A 19,600-nucleotide genomic window follows, 5' to 3' on the forward strand; every position below is an offset into this window, starting at 1 on the left:
TTACATCCTCAGATCGCCAATGTAGCTGTAAACTGTCCAGTTATCCCCCTCATATGTTATATGCTTGGGGTGCTCCTACTTTACATCCTCAGATCGCCAATGTAGCTGTAAACTGTCCAGTTATCCCCCTCATATGTTATATGCTTGGGGTGCTCCTACTTTACATCCTCAGATCGCCAATGTAGCTGTAAACTGTCCAGTTATCACCCTCATACGTTATATGCTTGGGGTGCTCCTACTTTACATCCTCAGATCGCCAATGTAGCTGTAAACTGTCCAAAGTTATCCCCCTCATATGTTATATGCTTGGGGTGCTCCTACTTTACATCCTCAGATCGCCAATGTAGCTGTAAACTGCCCAAAGTTATCCCCCTCATATGTTATATGCTTGGGGGGCTCCTACTTTACATCCTCAGATCGCCAATGTAGCTGTAAACTGTCCAGTTATCACCCTCATATGTTATATGCTTGGGGTGCTCCTACGTTACATCCTCAGATCGCCAATGTAGCTGTAAACTGTCCAGTTATCACCCTCATATGTTATATGCTTGGGGTGCTCCTACTTTACAGCCTCAGATCGCCAATGTAGCTGTAAACTGCCCAAAGTTATCCCCCTCATATGTTATATGCTTGGGGTGCTCCTACTTTACATCCTCAGATCGCCAATGTAGCTGTAAACTGTCCAGTTATCCCCCTCATATGTTATATGCTTGGGGTGCTCCTACTTTACATCCTCAGATCGCCAATGTAGCTGTAAACTGTCCAGTTATCCCCCTCATACGTTATATGCTTGGGGTGCTCCTACTTTACATCCTCAGATCGCCAATGTAGCTGTAAACTGTCCAGTTATCCCCCTCATATGTTATATGCTTGGGGTGCTCCTACTTTACATCCTCAGATCGCCAATGTAGCTGTAAACTGTCCAAAGTTATCCCCCTCATACGTTATATGCTTGGGGGGCTCCTACTTTACATCCTCAGATCGCCAATGTAGCTGTAAACTGTCCAGTTATCACCCTCATACGTTATATGCTTGGGGTGCTCCTACTTTACATCCTCAGACCGCCAATGTAGCTGTAAACTGTCCAGTTATCCCCCTCATATGTTATATGCTTGGGGTGCTCCTACTTTACATCCTCAGATCGCCAATGTAGCTGTAAACTGCCCAAAGTTATCCCCCTCATATGTTATATGCTTGGGGGGCTCCTACTTTACATCCTCAGATCGCCAATGTAGCTGTAAACTGTCCAGTTATCCCCCTCATATGTTATATGCTTGGGGTGCTCCTACTTTACATCCTCAGATCGCCAATGTAGCTGTAAACTGTCCAGTTATCCCCCTCATATGTTATATGCTTGGGGTGCTCCTACTTTACATCCTCAGATCGCCAATGTAGCTGTAAACTGTCCAGTTATCACCCTCATATGTTATATGCTTGGGGTGCTCCTACTTTACATCCTCAGATCGCCAATGTAGCTGTAAACTGTCCAGTTATCACCCTCATACGTTATATGCTTGGGGTGCTCCTACTTTACATCCTCAGATCGCCAATGTAGCTGTAAACTGTCCAGTTATCACCCTCATATGTTATATGCTTGGGGTGCTCCTACTTTACATCCTCAGATCGCCAATGTAGCTGTAAACTGTCCAGTTATCACCCTCATACGTTATATGCTTGGGGTGCTCCTACTTTACATCCTCAGACCGCCAATGTAGCTGTAAACTGTCCAAAGTTATCCCCCTCATATGTTATATGCTTGGGGTGCTCCTACTTTACATCCTCAGATCGCCAATGTAGCTGTAAACTGTCCAGTTATCCCCCTCATATGTTATATGCTTGGGGTGCTCCTTCTTTACATCCTCAGATCACCAATGTAGCTGTAAACTGTCCAGTTATCCCCCTCATATGTTATATGCTTGGGGTGCTCCTACTTTACATCCTCAGATCGCCAATGTAGCTGTAAACTGTCCAGTTATCACCCTCATATGTTATATGCTTGGGGTGCTCCTACTTTACATCCTCAGATCGCCAATGTAGCTGTAAGCTGTCCAAAGTTATCACCCTCATATGTTATATGGTTGGGGGGCTCCTACTTTACATCCTCAGATCGCCAATGTAGCTGTAAACTGTCCAGTTATCCCCCTCATACGTTATATGCTTGGGGTGCTCCTACTTTACATCCTCAGATCGCCAATGTAGCTGTAAACTGTCCAAAGTTATCACCCTCATATGTTATATGGTTGGGGGGCTCCTACTTTACATCCTCAGATCGCCAATGTAGCTGTAAACTGTCCAGTTATCCCCCTCATACGTTATATGCTTGGGGTGCTCCTACTTTACATCCTCAGATCGCCAATGTAGCTGTAAACTGTCCAAAGTTATCACCCTCATATGTTATATGCTTGGGGGGCTCCTACTTTACATCCTCAGATCGCCAATGTAGCTGTAAACTGTCCAAAGTTATCACCCTCATATGTTATATGCTTGGGGGGCTCCTACTTTACATCCTCAGATCGCCAATGTAGCTGTAAACTGTCCAGTTATCCCCCTCATATGTTATATGGTTGGGGTGCTCCTACTTTACATCCTCAGATCGCCAATGTAGCTGTAAACTGTCCAGTTATCCCCCTCATATGTTATATGCTTGGGGTGCTCCTACTTTACATCCTCAGATCACCAATGTAGCTGTAAACTGTCCAGTTATCCCCCTCATACGTTATATGGTTGGGGTGCTCCTACTTTACATCCTCAGATCGCCAATGTAGCTGTAAACTGTCCAGTTATCACCCTCATATGTTATATGCTTGGGGTGCTCCTACTTTACATCCTCAGATCGCCAATGTAGCTGTAAACTGTCCAGTTATCACCCTCATACGTTATATGCTTGGGGTGCTCCTACTTTACATCCTCAGATCGCCAATGTAGCTGTAAACTGTCCAGTTATCACCCTCATATGTTATATGCTTGGGGTGCTCCTACTTTACATCCTCAGATCGCCAATGTAGCTGTAAACTGTCCAGTTATCACCCTCATACGTTATATGCTTGGGGTGCTCCTACTTTACATCCTCAGACCGCCAATGTAGCTGTAAACTGTCCAAAGTTATCCCCCTCATATGTTATATGCTTGGGGTGCTCCTACTTTACATCCTCAGATCGCCAATGTAGCTGTAAACTGTCCAGTTATCCCCCTCATATGTTATATGCTTGGGGTGCTCCTTCTTTACATCCTCAGATCACCAATGTAGCTGTAAACTGTCCAGTTATCCCCCTCATATGTTATATGCTTGGGGTGCTCCTACTTTACATCCTCAGATCGCCAATGTAGCTGTAAACTGTCCAGTTATCACCCTCATATGTTATATGCTTGGGGTGCTCCTACTTTACATCCTCAGATCGCCAATGTAGCTGTAAACTGCCCAAAGTTATCCCCCTCATATGTTATATGCTTGGGGGGCTCCTACTTTACATCCTCAGATCGCCAATGTAGCTGTAAGCTGTCCAAAGTTATCACCCTCATATGTTATATGGTTGGGGGGCTCCTACTTTACATCCTCAGATCGCCAATGTAGCTGTAAACTGTCCAGTTATCCCCCTCATACGTTATATGCTTGGGGTGCTCCTACTTTACATCCTCAGATCGCCAATGTAGCTGTAAACTGTCCAAAGTTATCACCCTCATATGTTATATGGTTGGGGGGCTCCTACTTTACATCCTCAGATCGCCAATGTAGCTGTAAACTGTCCAGTTATCCCCCTCATACGTTATATGCTTGGGGTGCTCCTACTTTACATCCTCAGATCGCCAATGTAGCTGTAAACTGTCCAGTTATCACCCTCATATGTTATATGCTTGGGGTGCTCCTACTTTACATCCTCAGATCGCCAATGTAGCTGTAAACTGTCCAGTTATCACCCTCATACGTTATATGCTTGGGGTGCTCCTACTTTACATCCTCAGATCGCCAATGTAGCTGTAAACTGTCCAAAGTTATCCCCCTCATATGTTATATGCTTGGGGTGCTCCTACTTTACATCCTCAGATCGCCAATGTAGCTGTAAACTGCCCAAAGTTATCCCCCTCATACGTTATATGCTTGGGGTGCTCCTACTTTACATCCTCAGATCGCCAATGTAGCTGTAAACTGTCCAGTTATCCCCCTCATATGTTATATGCTTGGGGGGCTCCTACTTTACATCCTCAGATCGCCAATGTAGCTGTAAACTGTCCAGTTATCCCCCTCATATGTTATATGCTTGGGGTGCTCCTACTTTACATCCTCAGATCGCCAATGTAGCTGTAAACTGTCCAAAGTTATCACCCTCATATGTTATATGCTTGGGGGGCTCCTACTTTACATCCTCAGATCGCCAATGTAGCTGTAAACTGTCCAAAGTTATCCCCCTCATATGTTATATGCTTGGGGGGCTCCTACTTTACATCCTCAGATCGCCAATGTAGCTGTAAACTGTCCAGTTATCCCCCTCATACGTTATATGCTTGGGGTGCTCCTACTTTACATCCTCAGATCGCCAATGTAGCTGTAAACTGTCCAGTTATCACCCTCATATGTTATATGCTTGGGGTGCTCCTACTTTACATCCTCAGATCGCCAATGTAGCTGTAAACTGTCCAAAGTTATCACCCTCATATGTTATATGCTTGGGGGGCTCCTACTTTACATCCTCAGATCGCCAATGTAGCTGTAAACTGTCCAAAGTTATCACCCTCATATGTTATATGCTTGGGGGGCTCCTACTTTACATCCTCAGATCGCCAATGTAGCTGTAAACTGTCCAGTTATCACCCTCATACGTTATATGCTTGGGGTGCTCCTACTTTACATCCTCAGATCGCCAATGTAGCTGTAAACTGTCCAGTTATCCCCCTCATATGTTATATGGTTGGGGTGCTCCTACTTTACATCCTCAGATCGCCAATGTAGCTGTAAACTGTCCAGTTATCGCCCTCATATGTTATATGCTTGGGGTGCTCCTACTTTACATCCTCAGATCACCAATGTAGCTGTAAACTGTCCAGTTATCACCCTCATACGTTATATGCTTGGGGGGCTCCTACTTTACAGCCGTTGTCCAAATCTTTCATTATGACAGTTGAGTAATGAGGTTCCTGCTTTCTGCATCCCAATACACTTTCTAAAGTCTAGTATTTCTCTGCACATTTCCCATTCGTTCGTTGTCACAGTCAGGCTGTTTGCGTTACTTTTTATCTGTGTAGACACCTTGGAGATGAGCAGTAAGCACACTGAAGCGTACTAGAATGACAGAGGACTGCGTGTCCCTCCAAGATTATAGAGAACCAAATGCTGTGTGACGATATATATCTGTGTGGGAACATACTGTGACGCATGCCAAATGTTGTGTGCCGTATGCTATGCGATTGGCTGAGAGTTTACCGAGTACACTGCATTAGCATTCATCGAATCTTTTCGTTGCACCGCTACCAAAAAAATGTGTTTCACACACCAAAACACTACAAACAGCGCGGCAAGAAGAAGGTAGCTGTGTGACACGGTTGGCATTTGTGTTACAGGTGGTTGAAATGCCGGAAAAATGGAAACCGAGCGCGGCAAAGGGCAAAGAACTTGTTGTCGTCATGAAATTGTCCCCCAAACAACACTGAAATTAGAATTGTTTCCAACATTAGGGGTCCGTACTGCTGCAGCGCGCACAGTAGCCAACTATGTACGTGGGTACAATAACAGGAAGCATTGTGATGGGCAGCTTGTAAATGCTTTACTTCCATCCAGATTCTTTCCTTTCTTCTTTACACGCTGCAGACCTAGTAAACCGAGTCCTGCCGGCATCATAAACATTTACAGCCACACCGATGGGCAAAGTAATGTTTGCCACTGCTTAGCTTGGCTCCCAGACAAATAGGCACTATTCACAACAAAAATACGTTCTGCCCAAAATATAGGCAGATTATGTTTGCTGGCAAAGCACATTTCGGTTCATACAATCCGAGTATTTTGGCAAATACCAATAAGAAGAACAGCTGGGGCTAATCAGTCCGTCACTATTTGAGTGTTACACAGCAGTGTCGCACAACATTTGGCAGCTTGGCTCCCCACATTTTCGGGTACAAGCAGAAGTTTGCCTTTGCTTTGTGTTGACAGCGTTGCACGTTGGGTGCAGCACAAACATTTCTCTCTGCTCTTTGTCCTGCTATAGTGCTGCTCAATCACAAAGCTATACAGCCCCCACATATTCTATTCTGCCGTTGTGCTCATAATGGCTGCATTCGGTACATTTCCACTCCCAGACACTAGAAATCACCTTCAACTGGGGATTGTATGTAGCAAACACAAATGTTGCCCAAAGCTGTGTAACAGTGCCGCAAGTGTGCTGCCCATAATGGGTGCCTGGCAGCTCCGCCATTGTAGGAAAGGGCAAATTACCCAAACTATTATTCCTTCCCTTAGCGTGTTCTGCTGCTAATAAGTGGGCACTTCTTTCTCAAACGTAGCCATCGCAGCTCATTCTGTAGGGATATTTTGGAGACTGCCTTTTGTTCGGGTGTCCATCATTTCCCCTTTTGTCATTCTCCTTCACGGTTCTTGCGGCAATGTCATCTAGCCTTTATGAGTGGCAACATGGATCATTATCTACTATGGCGGTGCTCCAGTACTGCATAAAAGCACTCGATCGGTGTTAAACATCGTGAAAATACAAAACAAAATGTGTCTTGGTGTGTTATGCACGGAAAGGCAGCGGTGGAGCTCATAGTTGTGATTGCCTGGCCTATGGTACTGCGTTATAACTGAAGGGAACCGTCAGCACGATGCAAGAGGGCCAGTAATTGTGTAACTGTTTATAAGCGACGCGTGTTCCTGATTGCCACAACATGATTGTGCTGCACGAAGTAAGGAGCAGCATTGTGCTAACGTCAGACGACTAGAGGAGTTGTGTTAAGCGATACATGACTTACCACCACATGACACAAAAGGGCCGTGTTCATTAGCATGCAACGGACTAGTGGAGGGGGAAACATGCAGGCGTGCCTCTGAGCCGAGTGTGTGTTATCTTCGGAAGCATGTGGTGATGTAGGCATTGGAGCTCCGTGCTCTGTGGGGTAGGAAAAAAAATTATTAGGCTATCACCAATTTTATGCGCTTGGTGTATAGTTGCGAACCATTCTAAACATTTACCGTATATACCGGCGTATAAGACGACCCCCCAACTTTCACCTTATACGCCGGTATACAGTGGAGAAAAAAAAAAAATTCATTACTCACCTCCCCCGGCGTTCTGTCGCGCTCCGGCAGGATGTCGCTCGCTCCTCGTCCCCGGCGCAGCATTGCTTTCTGAATGCGGAGCTTGAAATCCCTGCTTCCAGAAAGCTAGTACACACGCCGGCAGCCATGACATCATTGAATGGCTGTGATTGGCTAAAACACACGTGGCTTCAGCCAATCACACTATTCAATGACATCATTGAATGGGTGTGATTGCTAACACGTGCGCCTTCAGCCAATCACAGCCATTCAATGCTGTCATGGCTGCCGGCGTGTGTACTAGCTTTCTGGAAGCGGGGATTTCAAGCCCCGCATTCAGAAAGCAATGCTGCGCCGGGGACGAGGAGCGAGCGACATCCTGCCGGAGCGCGACAGAACACCGGGGGAGGTGAGTAATGATTTTTTTTTTTTACACTTTTTTTTTTTTGTATTACCGGCGCATAAGACGACCCCCGACTTCAGACCCGATTTTTCGGGGTTCAAAAGTCGTCTTATACGCCGGTATATACGGTACCTGCTTGTGGCCTTTTTCCCCCCAACATTGCAGCATGTTTGTGTTTGCGGTAAACTTCTCTTCTTCCAGAGGGAATCTTTGTTGCCGTTCTCCTCATAGAGCGCTGAGAAGTTTTCCCTGTAAAAAAGTTTGAAGTCCATAGTTTGGCAAAGGTGGAAAAGTAGTAATCAGCCACTAATGATGCCTTCAACAATGTCAGCACATTCCTTTTAGGACATCTGCAACCTGAAATACCATAAACCGGGTGCCCTGCAAATGAAGGCTTCCACAAAGCAAACCGAAGATGTGCACATAACACCTGTCTCCATTTACAGGGGTGCACTTCATCACACATATTAGTGTGTAGTGCCAGCGCATCATTCTGCAGCTCACCTGTGGCAGTGAATGTGCTGCAGGCTTGTAAAGGCGTGTGGCAGTGCATCTTTAATATTTTTTTGTGTTTGCCTCGGTTAGTCATGCTTGTGCCTCGCCTGAAAAATCCCTTGCTCACGGCAAAATGGTCAACAGTAGTATTAGAGGTAATAGGAGAATGCAAGGCGATAAAGGTGCCCAAAACGAAATAGCATTTTGGCCCCCAACAGGCAAAGTGACATGGCGAGAATGTGCATGCAAGCAGCTCTTAGCCCGTCAGTGGTGTGTGTGCCATTAGGGGTTGCCCAAAATGACCCTATCCGTCAATGTTCTTAGCCTTGGCAAATACTATGAGCAGGCTCCAAATGGCAGACAGATCTCAGAAATAACAGCGACAAGTTAGTGCAAAAGTTGGTTTCAACAGGGCAGCGCAACTCTAAGCAATCAGCACTCCTTGGGTGCAAAACACTACTGACATGTTATTAGTAGCATCGCTGTGCACTACTTGTAATGTCTATATTTGGACACATTAACATGAACTTTAACGATGCGCCGTTTCGTTTAATGTTCGCTAAATAAAGGATTGCCGGATAATCACATGAGAGCAATATGGAGGGCAGTGCCAGCTGCTGTGCTGTGATATGGCGTTAACCTACCTTTCTTTGTCCGTAGCTTGCACCCAATGTCCTGGAGACCAACTGGGCTTTTCAATTTCCGGTCGCTCCATTTCTTTTGCACCTGTCCCGCTGTTCGCAGCACTCCATACTTCTGGCGGAGGGCTCTTCTTACCTCCGCAATTATCTGTCTTTTATGCAGATTCGGCTGCATGTATGGGCCATGATGCCCGTCGGAGTCCCGCGAATCCATGATACGGACTAGTGTCCGGACTTGTTGTGGCCCTAGAGCTGCAGTCCGGCGTGACATCTTGTCAGGGTGCGACAGAGCACTAAAATGGCCGCTGTAGTTGTTTCCGGCGGATTTCCCGCCCAAAAGTTTTGGCGCGAACGAAAGTTCAGTATCAATACGCATACTGGCCGTTCCCCGACGACAGTTAGTTAGCTCCTTTTGCGCAAGCGAATAATCTGATCCTTTGGTCGCTGGTCGCTACATTACAAACGATTCATGAATGTGATCCTTGGCCGCATGAGCTAGCGAATTCACATGAATCCGTATGCTTAGTGGCGTGACACGGGGCGTTTGTTACCGCTGCAAAGGGCTCGCTAGTTTACAGAAGAACCCCACCTACACGGTTTTTCGGAATGCATATCGATGTCATGAATTTTTGGGCCTATGCAAAGCTGTATGCATTACGAGTTGGCGCCGCTTGGAACTTCCACATTCGTTCATACTTGTCAAGAGCTGTTTGCGAAGCACTGCCCAGTGCGTTCGTTTGTGTTGTCGCAACTTAGCTAATAAACGTGGGCATGAATGGTACTCCACAGAAACGTTTGCCTTGGAATTGGGACGTGCACATATTTCGAACTCTGCAAAGTATGTCTGATTATCCCAATATTAGCTACTTTTTAAAACGCTTCCTTTCTTTGTTCGCACTGTGTTGTAACTTTACTAACGTGAGGGGGCGGGCGAAATTTGCACCCGAAGCTCAGTAATTTTTGGCGGGAAAACAGCACAGGAAGTACGCAACCCTGCGCCGGACACGGCCATTTTGCCCCCTGTACACCACCTCTGCGATACCCAAGCATGGCCAAACGAATCGCCCCATTAGGTAAGCGCGAGGTCCGGACATTTGTCCATATTATGGACCGTCGCGACTATGACGGTCAGCATGGCCCCTACCTCCATCCAAATTCCCATAAAAGGAGCATCCTGTCGGAAGCAGCTCGCACATTGGAACGGCGTTTTGGCACCACCCGCACACGCACTCAGTTGCAAAAGAAATGGTGCGATCTAAAGGCCAAGGACCCGGGCGGACTACGGAGGATTCGGAGACAGAACCGTCATCGGGAGCGAGGTAGGCCAAGGCGTTCTACACTAAAGCGTCACTTCCATTTTTCGGCGAATGCAACAAGCACTTCGAAAACTTTGCAGCGTCAACGATTATAAGCAGCAGATTATTTCTTACAATCCATGCTTACATAATGGTTTCTTTAATTAGTATACTGGCTTACAGCGCTCGAAACATCTACATGAGCATTGCGTCACAGTGTGTCAGCTTAACAGATTATTTTGGATGCAATTACTACTGCAGCAATTACTAGAATGGTTGCAGAATGCTAAGTGCAGCGAACCATTAACGCGCATGTACTAAACGTCAATAACAGCCGCAGCGAGCGTTAGGAGTCATGTATTGAAATGCGATTTGCTAGCGGTTACAATGCAGCACCGAGTCAGTAATATAGGTGTGGTTGATTGTTTTGGTTCTTAGACGTATATTTCAAAAACAAACATGGCAAACCATTGCATTCTGCAGCCGGGGTGGCCAATGTGTCAGTTTTTTAGCTTGCCGCCTTTCACATCTTGGTTCCCGACCACACGAAAATAATTATACTGCTCAGCTGCTATGCAGCCGCCATTGTCGGATGTTCATACGGCGACATGTATAATATATTCAGTCTGGCAGCCTTGGTTTTTATGTCTTCATTTCCAGTCTTACACTTTATTATTCTGAACTTGCCATTGCTCGCACTAACAGTCAAGTTATCACTAATGATATCAAAGGGGAAAACTGCTGAAAAGTGGCAAGGCAAATACGGATCTGGTCACCGCCACGTAATACTTCCAAAAGTGGGTCCTCCTCAGCTCGGTCTCACTACAGTGTATGGTGGGTACCGTTAGTAATATGTAATCTATACAGAACGGCCTCGTAGAAGAATCATACGGCCCTTCTCAATTGGATACTACTTGTAACGTGAAGATGTCCTAGTGCTGCCGCCGACACCTATGCGTGTTTGTAGTCCAGGCTGTAGTGCACCAATTGTGCTCATGCTGTGGGCTTCAGCACGACCGCCATCAATGTTGGCTTACGATCGTAAGGTCTGATATTAATATGGCCAGCAATGACACACAGCCATGATGACAGTTGGCGATTGTGGGAGACACAAGTTTGTATAAAAGTTGTATGGGAGCTCCCAAAGAAACAAAAATGGTGGAGATTAACCAAGTAATCAGCAATTACTCTTAGTGACGTAACTGAGACGAAGCATTTGGTCCTGAGAACTTACAGACATTGTTCCTTATGCCCATACAGCTCGACAACAGCATCTGTCCGAGCGCCAAGAGGAGCACAATTACCAACGCCGTATAGGTGAGTGGGCATTATTTGCTGGCCTTTGCCAATTTCGGGTACATGTTGATGTACTGACACTTATGCCAAAGCTGCAGTTGGGCTACAACATGTAGAGCACAAATTCACTAAAGCTGTGCAATCCATTAGTCACATTGTTATGCTACCAACAGGAGGCAGTGGAACACGGCAGGATCGCGTCCTTGTGATGGCGCGCAGCCCACCGCCTGAAGGAGAAGTGGTACACATGGCAGCACCCCCGGCAAGCAGTGCCAGCCCTGTATTTGAAGGTATGCAATGCACTAGAGGCGTAAGTTGTTGAGTGTAAAGCAATCCAGTTTTTAAAATGTGACTACGTTTTCGTCATTCCTAAGTTAATCACATTGTACACTCATTAGTGTCGTTCATTTATGCAATTTGCCAAGCTGGTGCCAAGATACTGCACGCTGACCTAGGAAATCAAGCTTCAGGAACCCACGATATAAAGTAAAGTACTGCAGTGCGCTCTATATAGGCATTATCACACTCGGCATTCAGTACCACCGTCGGCGTTATAGAAGGACTCGTGTTTGGTGACCAGAAGCATTGTACACCGCTATGTGAATGTTGTTTGTGGACCTATGCGTTTGGATGGCAAGATCCAGAATGACACATTCCCCATTACCAACATTAGACTGTGTCAAATGTTTGCAGCACCAGCTTGGAAAGGGGCGACACTTCTGCTCCTAAACATGGGTGTTGTATTTTTTGGGCAGCGCTTATTTGCCTTCACAGCAATACATACCTGACATCTGCCTAAGGTTATAGTACTATTACCTGTTATCATGCCCTAATGGGAATGTTACACTTTGCATTCATGTAATTTTGGCCATCCCACCATCACTACTTGTCGCTAATGTTCCAAATGTGGTTGTTGATGGCATGCAGCTAGCAAGATTGACAAAACCATGACCGCTGGATGTAAGGTTTGTGCTGACAGGTGTATTAAGTGCAGGCACAACGGGTTTTAAGAACGTTTGGGATGTTGAATGATCGCACAAGGGATCAATTGCTCTAATACGGTTGTTGCACATTAGCCGAACTTGCAAGGTTGTAAAATCTTTACGGCTGAGCGGACCTTGTCCCAAAATGACCAGAATGCGTTTTGCACCATTGCTTTTCTGCATCGCAATTTGGTACGTTTGAGGGGAGATATGCTGCAATTGTTAGACCCCTAACAGATCTCACACAGGAAATTTGGGACAGAAGCTTTCCCAAACAAATCTGCTGCTGTTAATGTGCGTGAGCGCGCCCAATAATATACATGGCTATGTACGTAGTGCGTTGGTGGACCCCTACATATAATGTATAGCTTACATTTTGAAGCATTGTGATTAATAAAAGAAGCAGCTTAGCCAATGTGCACGTTCTGTTAGTCTTACAATAGCATTCACAATCGCCTAAGGCCTTACTCCCACGGGCGTATTTTGATGCGTTTTGCGGATGGCATGAAGGATACGCACCCGCATCTCGCGAAAGTGCTGCCCGTGACTCGCCTGAAATTCTGCTCAGAGACGCGTCCCATTAGAAATGCTCCAGAGCTGTCCAGCGCATTGCATTAAATGGAGCAGGAAATACAGCCCGCTCCATTGAAATCAATGCGCAGCAGGCGACTGTGGGATGCATTGTCAGGGAAGTGCTTAAACAGTTAAGCCCTTTGATGCAATTCATCCTGAAAAGTGTGAAAATTAAAACTATATATATACTGAGCTGCTCCCGTCAGCCAGAGTGCCGCGCGGCCGTCCTGCAGTGGCTGTGAAGGGGGTGTGAGTCCGACCTGCCCCCTGATTGGCTTTGCGCAGAGCCAATCAGGGGGCAGGTCTGACACACACCCCCTTCACACCCACTGCAGGAAGGCCGCGTGGAACGTCGACTGCCGGGAGCAGGTGATTATTTGTTTCTTTCTTTCTTTCCCACTTTTCGTGATGAATAGCAGCAAAGGGATTATCTACTTAGGCCCTTCCCTTCAAATCATCGCGCGCAAGGCGGCAGCCCATTTCTTTCTATCAGGTCGGCTCTATTGTGGGCAAGATTTAATTCAATGGGTAAACATGGCTCTGCTATGCCACAGTTGGTACAGCTGTGGCAGAGAAGAATGATTTGTCTTCTATATGTTCTTAATGGGGTCGGCGCTGCTGCCGCCGGCCCCATGGAGCGGATATAGAGAAGGGAACAGGAATCGCAGAGAGCAGATAGGTGCGATCTGCGATTACTGCTCTATGTGGTATCAGAGGAGCGCATAAAAACCGCTCATGTGGCCGATACCATTGCACATTCATTGTTTTACAAATTTGACGGCTGCATGCGCAAATCGTGTCTGACTCAGGCCTGTGCGTCAGTTTGTACATTGCGACTAAAGGCAATGGCTTGCTATTGGTATGTGTTTGTAACAAATAATAGTTGCACCTGTTGTAGTAAGAAATGTTCGAACTACTATTGAAGTATTACACGCATTGCGTACCCCATAAATGTGGAGGGTGGTGCTATCGCCAGGCATGATTTTTGGGGAGCTGATAGACTGTAACAAGTTCTCCGGAGAGGTGTGCTTTATCATTCCTAAGGTTCAGCTTGTTTTTTCCGAGCAAACCGTTGGCCATTACAATTATTTGTAACTCCCTATTGTCGCTCCTCTTTTTTCCCTTGTTCCAGAACCAAGGTTGAACCCAGAAGACGCAACCGCAGTACGGCGCGAGAGCTAATTGTCGCGTGCACGGCAGCGTTATTAGCCACGCAGCACCACCTTGCAGTTGCACTGACGAAGATTGAAGAATTGGAGGCCTGGCGGCAGGAGACGATCGGCGCCCGTCAGTAGTTTTATTTCTTTTTGATGTTGTGGTTTTTTAATGTTTTACTCCTTGCTGTTTTTCATCTAAAGCTGAACAATGCACACAATTATGGGTTGGACCGAATGCTATACGGAGCAGTTACAGGCACAGTTGTGCTGCAAAAGCGGCAGTGCCTGACCGTTCACAGGAAAGGAAAGAAAAGAGCCGTTTGTTATGACCTGCAGTTTCTGTGAGGTTTTTGTTTTCCTTTGGCCATTTTAATTTGACACCTCCTTCCCAACATTCACACTGGCTGCCTTATTATGGCAGAGTTCGGTCTGTACCGTATACTTTCCATTTCGATAGTAGGTTTACAGATAGTTCGGCACTCTGACTTCCGTAGCTTACCTGAGAGTTCAGTGGGATGACAACGTAGGGACGTAAACCGCTCCCAATGTGATGAAATGTCTTTACACCCCTGACCCCTAGTGTTTGGGCACTGTGCTTTAGTGGGCATGCATTGTTGCGCTAAACAATGGGCACATGTAGAAACATTATTTGCGATGTGCACCATGTATTGGAAGATGGGTTGAGCGCTATGATTACGTTAACATTAGCATTACAATGTATATGACAGATGAGGAGGTGTTTGGTAGGGGCAAATATGTATGTAACATCATGAAACCCAAACGCAAACGTTAGCTTGGGTAGCATGCCAAAGTGGACCAGTGCTAATGTGTGGCTTTAGCAACAGTAGGAGCAGCCTGACTTGAGTTGTGATGAACCAAACAATATTCTTTGAAAACGATGCTTATCAGAGCGACTAATGTGCATTTTGGCGGCAATACCTACAGTACATTGGGATACAATTTAGACTTTTAAGACCACAATGTAACGTTTATCAATTAGTCATTAAAGTTTAATTTTTGTAATTTTTTTTTACGGACATGTGTCGTTACCCATTTTTTTTGGGTGTTTTAAACTTTTCAGGGGTAGATAATCCTAAAAAAAACAAACAGAGGACAAAAAAAACCCCACATTGTACAATAGTAGCCATACAAACCCATGTCTTTGTTAATATGTCTGTTTAGGCATCGCCTTGGACTGTTAAGTATGTAATCCTTGACATTTGTCTTTTAAGGGTGCAGTTGTTGAGAAACAATAGGAACAAATAACATCTAGAGTAAAAGATGTGCATGGGCAACAAAAAAGAAAGCGATGTAACATAGAGCTCTATGAACTGCTGCCAAACCCAATCCCCAGCATAGTGGGAAAAAACGCTTTACAAATTAGCAGCCATCATATCAATAATTAGTGCAAACACATATGCCGTGGTCAGACACAAATACATGTTACATTTTAGGTGTATGTGGCAATGCACGCCAAAACACATTCGTTCCGAGGCTGAAGACCGTGTTAAAAAAAAGGGCCAGAGTATCCCAAAAGTTATGTGTGGTTGGTGTGACTATTACTGCAAACGCTTGTCAGCCAGTCGTGCAGAAGCAATGGAGTGTCCACGGGCTGAAAATGTTTTGCTAGTTCTCGCTGTTGTGGGCAAGAAAGCAGCCCTACTGCATACATACACCGCCCAAGCGTGCACATTGGGGTTGTACAACTATGCCAGACTACCACAGCTAGAAATGTTTTCTGCATTGCCATTACTTTGCTCACTGCATTGCAATGCTGCAGTTGCTGAGAATGGAAAGACTGTGCGGCTTTATAAAGCATGCAGAAATATAAACCTTACTGGAGAAATATGGTAATTACATTACAAACTGACGTGTTTAGAAAGTACATCAACCCCTTATTGGTTTGTTTTTGGGAACGTGTTTTTCGTACAAATGTTTTACACAAAATACATTGGTAAGAAAAGAAGAGTATGCCGTAGTTAAGAAATGCAACCATGAAAAAAGGTTGAGAAATTCAACGTGCTTCCAACAGTCCCGTACAAATCCACAAACAAGGACAGCACTACATATGTGCCCTCCAAGAAGAACATAGGTTGTTTCCATTACAGCATAGGCAAGCATGTAGTAGTCAGTAATAACAATAACGTAGCTGCAGACAGAGAATGTTGGGCGACGCGTAAATAATAATGAAAAAACAATGAGGGACGGCGCTCCACCCACCAAAGAATAGTTCTTAAAGTAGAAACGTATAGCTGGGGACTTACCCGATGCAGGTAGAGGGGTCACTAGGTGAGGACCCTCCACCTAACACCTCCACGTCCTGATGAGCGTTGAATATATGGTATAATATCCTCTCTCCCGTCCGGAATTGCGGAGGTAGATGTGCAGGAGCAAGCACGGATCTGTCACACCTCCCAAACCCGAGGGGTGCGACCATGCAATAATAAAAGAACAAAAAACAAAAAAGATCCAGCGCTCCCAACAAGAAGGAAGCCTATATAACTAAATAAATAGTAGGCTCCTTAAATTCCAAGACAAAAGTAAAACTTTTTATTTAAAAATACGTCCGACGCGTTTCGTCACATAACAGCGACTTTTTCAAGTGACAACTTTACAAACATTTACTCTCTTTATATACTATCCTACAATAAACTAAACTTACATGTTAGTTGATGCATGTTCCCTGTACAATGGCCCACGTCAGCCGCATTCTGACTTCCGGCGGGCGAGAGGGTTACATGAAGAGCTTCCGGTTCTTGCACTATGCTTCCGGGTTAGTGATCATTACTGGGATGACGTCCCATAGTGCCGATCACGTGTCTAACCCTGTCACATGATGCCTTAGCGTGATGACATCATTACGTTTCACCTGAGTGATCCCAGGCTTCGGGCGGAGGATGCGTTACCATGACTACGGAACGCTATCCTCCGTATCGGCGTCATTACGTACTATTGAAGGAGTTCCAGCCCTTACATGGAGGGTGCGTTACCATAACAATGGAACGCTCCCCTCCAGCATAGAGCGGACCCATACCCATAGGAAGGTTGCTGCCTATCGACAGGAACAAACAGTGACTTTACATATTGCTCAAGTTCTAATAACTATAATGGTCATATCTATACACCTATACTGTTATTTCAAATAAATGGGTTAACAAAGGAGCGGAGGGGAAGAGGGAGGAGGAGGGGGAGGGGAGGGGGGGGGACGGGAATAGGAAGGGGAAGGACGAGAAAAAAAGGGAGGGGGGAAAGGAGGGGGAAAAAAAGGGAAAAGGGGATAGTAAATGGTATATAATCTATTGTCTATCTTTATAAATAAAGACCTACTATAATCAATCTAAGACTAATAATTAATAAATAATACATAATAAATATAATTTACACTCTACCATATATATGGATTTGCATAAAACCTTGTAAACATGATGAACATCGCAAATACCACCTAAAATAGTTCATGATGGACCCCTAACCCCCATAACTCCATATGATAAAGATATATCACCCCAAAAGGTACTGCGGTATGTATATACACACATTTATAATGCCGACTCATTTTCTTGAGAAAAGGCTAGATAAATACAGGAATAACCAGAAATAGAATAATAAAATATAAATAAAGTATAAAAATATATAAATATATATAAAAATATAAAAATACATATATGTACACTTGGAGGGCTCTTCTTAAAGTTTTTCCAACACCTCATTGAGGCCATACGGGGATAGGGAATTTAACTTATATATCAAAAACATCTCCTTTGTACGTGAACTCCTAACAGATCGTAAGGAGATGTTTTCAAGTGGAGTGACCTTCAAACCTGAAGGGTCACAATTATGAAACATTTTGAAATGTCTAGAAATACTATGTTGCATAAAGCCTTTTTTTATATTGCTTTTATGCCTAGACACTCTTGCTCTGAGCATATTGAGAGTCCTTCCCACATATTTTTTGTGACAAGGACACTCCAACAAGTATATGACATTTTTGGATCTACATGTAAGATGTTGCTTTATATAGATCTTTTCACCATCATCAGTAATTATTTCTTTTGTTTCATGCATTATATGTATACAACTCTTACACCTCTTCTTGCCACATTTATAAACACCTTTTTTCCCACTGTCTACTTCTTGTCCTCCCCTTTCTCCTCTTACTCTATTTTCTTTTTTCGGGCGGGATGGGGCCAACATATTTTTGAGGGTCCTATTCCTTCTAAAGATACATCCCGGATTTTGATCTATATGTTTTCCCAACAATGGATCATCTTTCAATAAACCCCAATTTTTTCTAATTATTGCCTTTATTTCCTTATGCTGTGAACTATATTTCGTAACAAACATGGTTTTTGGGGGTCTATTTTCTTTTTGTATCGCTCCCCCTTGTTTTATTTGTTCACTTCCTTCTGATATTGCACATACCCGTTTATAGGCCCCTTCTACTATTTCTCCTGGATAGCCTTTTTCTCTAAATCTCCTTTTTAAAATTTCAGATTGTGCATCAAAATCAGACTTTTTGGAGCAGTTCCTTCTTATCCTTCTGAGTTGCCCGTACGGGATGTTTGTACGCCAACTCTTCAGGTGACAACTATTAAACTCCAAAAAACTGTTCGTATCAACTGGTTTGAAAAAAGTTTTTGTAAAAATTTTTCCATCCTCAATACAGATCTCTAAATCCAGAAAAATTATCTTATGGGAACTAACAGTATCTGTGAATTTCAAATGAAATTCATTAGTGTTCAAAGTTTCAATAAACGCCCTCAGACTCTCCAAATCTCCTTTCCATATCATAAGGATATCATCGATATACCGCCTATAAAACCCAATACGTGGGTCTTTAAAATGATTCCTTTCAAAGATGCCCATTACGAGGTTAGCAAAGCTAGGGGTACACTTGGTGCCCATAGCCGTGCCCCTAATCTGCCTATAAAAAATTCCATCATAGGTGAAACAGTTATTACCTAAAATGAAGGCTATGGCTTTTATAAGGAAATCCCTTTGCTGGTTCGGCATAAGCGGGTCATCATCATGTATTTTCCTTATGGCTTCTAGGCCCTGTTGATGGGATATATTTGAATACAGGGCCTCAACATCTAGAGTGCACCATAATGATGGACTATGCCATTCTTCATCTTTTAAGATCTCTAATAAATGGCCGGTGTCTTTAATATATGATGGCAATGTTTTTACATAGCGTTGCAGTTGCATGTCCACATATTCTGATAAGTGGCTGGTTAAAGAGCACATGCCCGCTATAATGGGGCGTCCGGGTGGATTATGTATGCATTTATGAATTTTGGGAATGTGGTAGAAATAGGGGACATCTGAGTCTATGTTGATAATATATCTATACTCTGTTTTAGAGATCCCATTTACCTCTAGGGCATTCTTCATCATGTCATAAAACTTTGTGCTAATTTCCCCCATAGGGTCCTTAGTAAGCCTCTTATAGTATGTTACATCATCAAGTATTCTTAATGCCTCCTTATGGTAATATGAATAATCCATCAATACGATCCC

The sequence above is a fragment of the Eleutherodactylus coqui genome, chromosome 8, assembly GCF_035609145.1.
Source record: "Eleutherodactylus coqui strain aEleCoq1 chromosome 8, aEleCoq1.hap1, whole genome shotgun sequence".
Taxonomy (NCBI): Eukaryota; Metazoa; Chordata; class Amphibia; order Anura; family Eleutherodactylidae; genus Eleutherodactylus; species Eleutherodactylus coqui.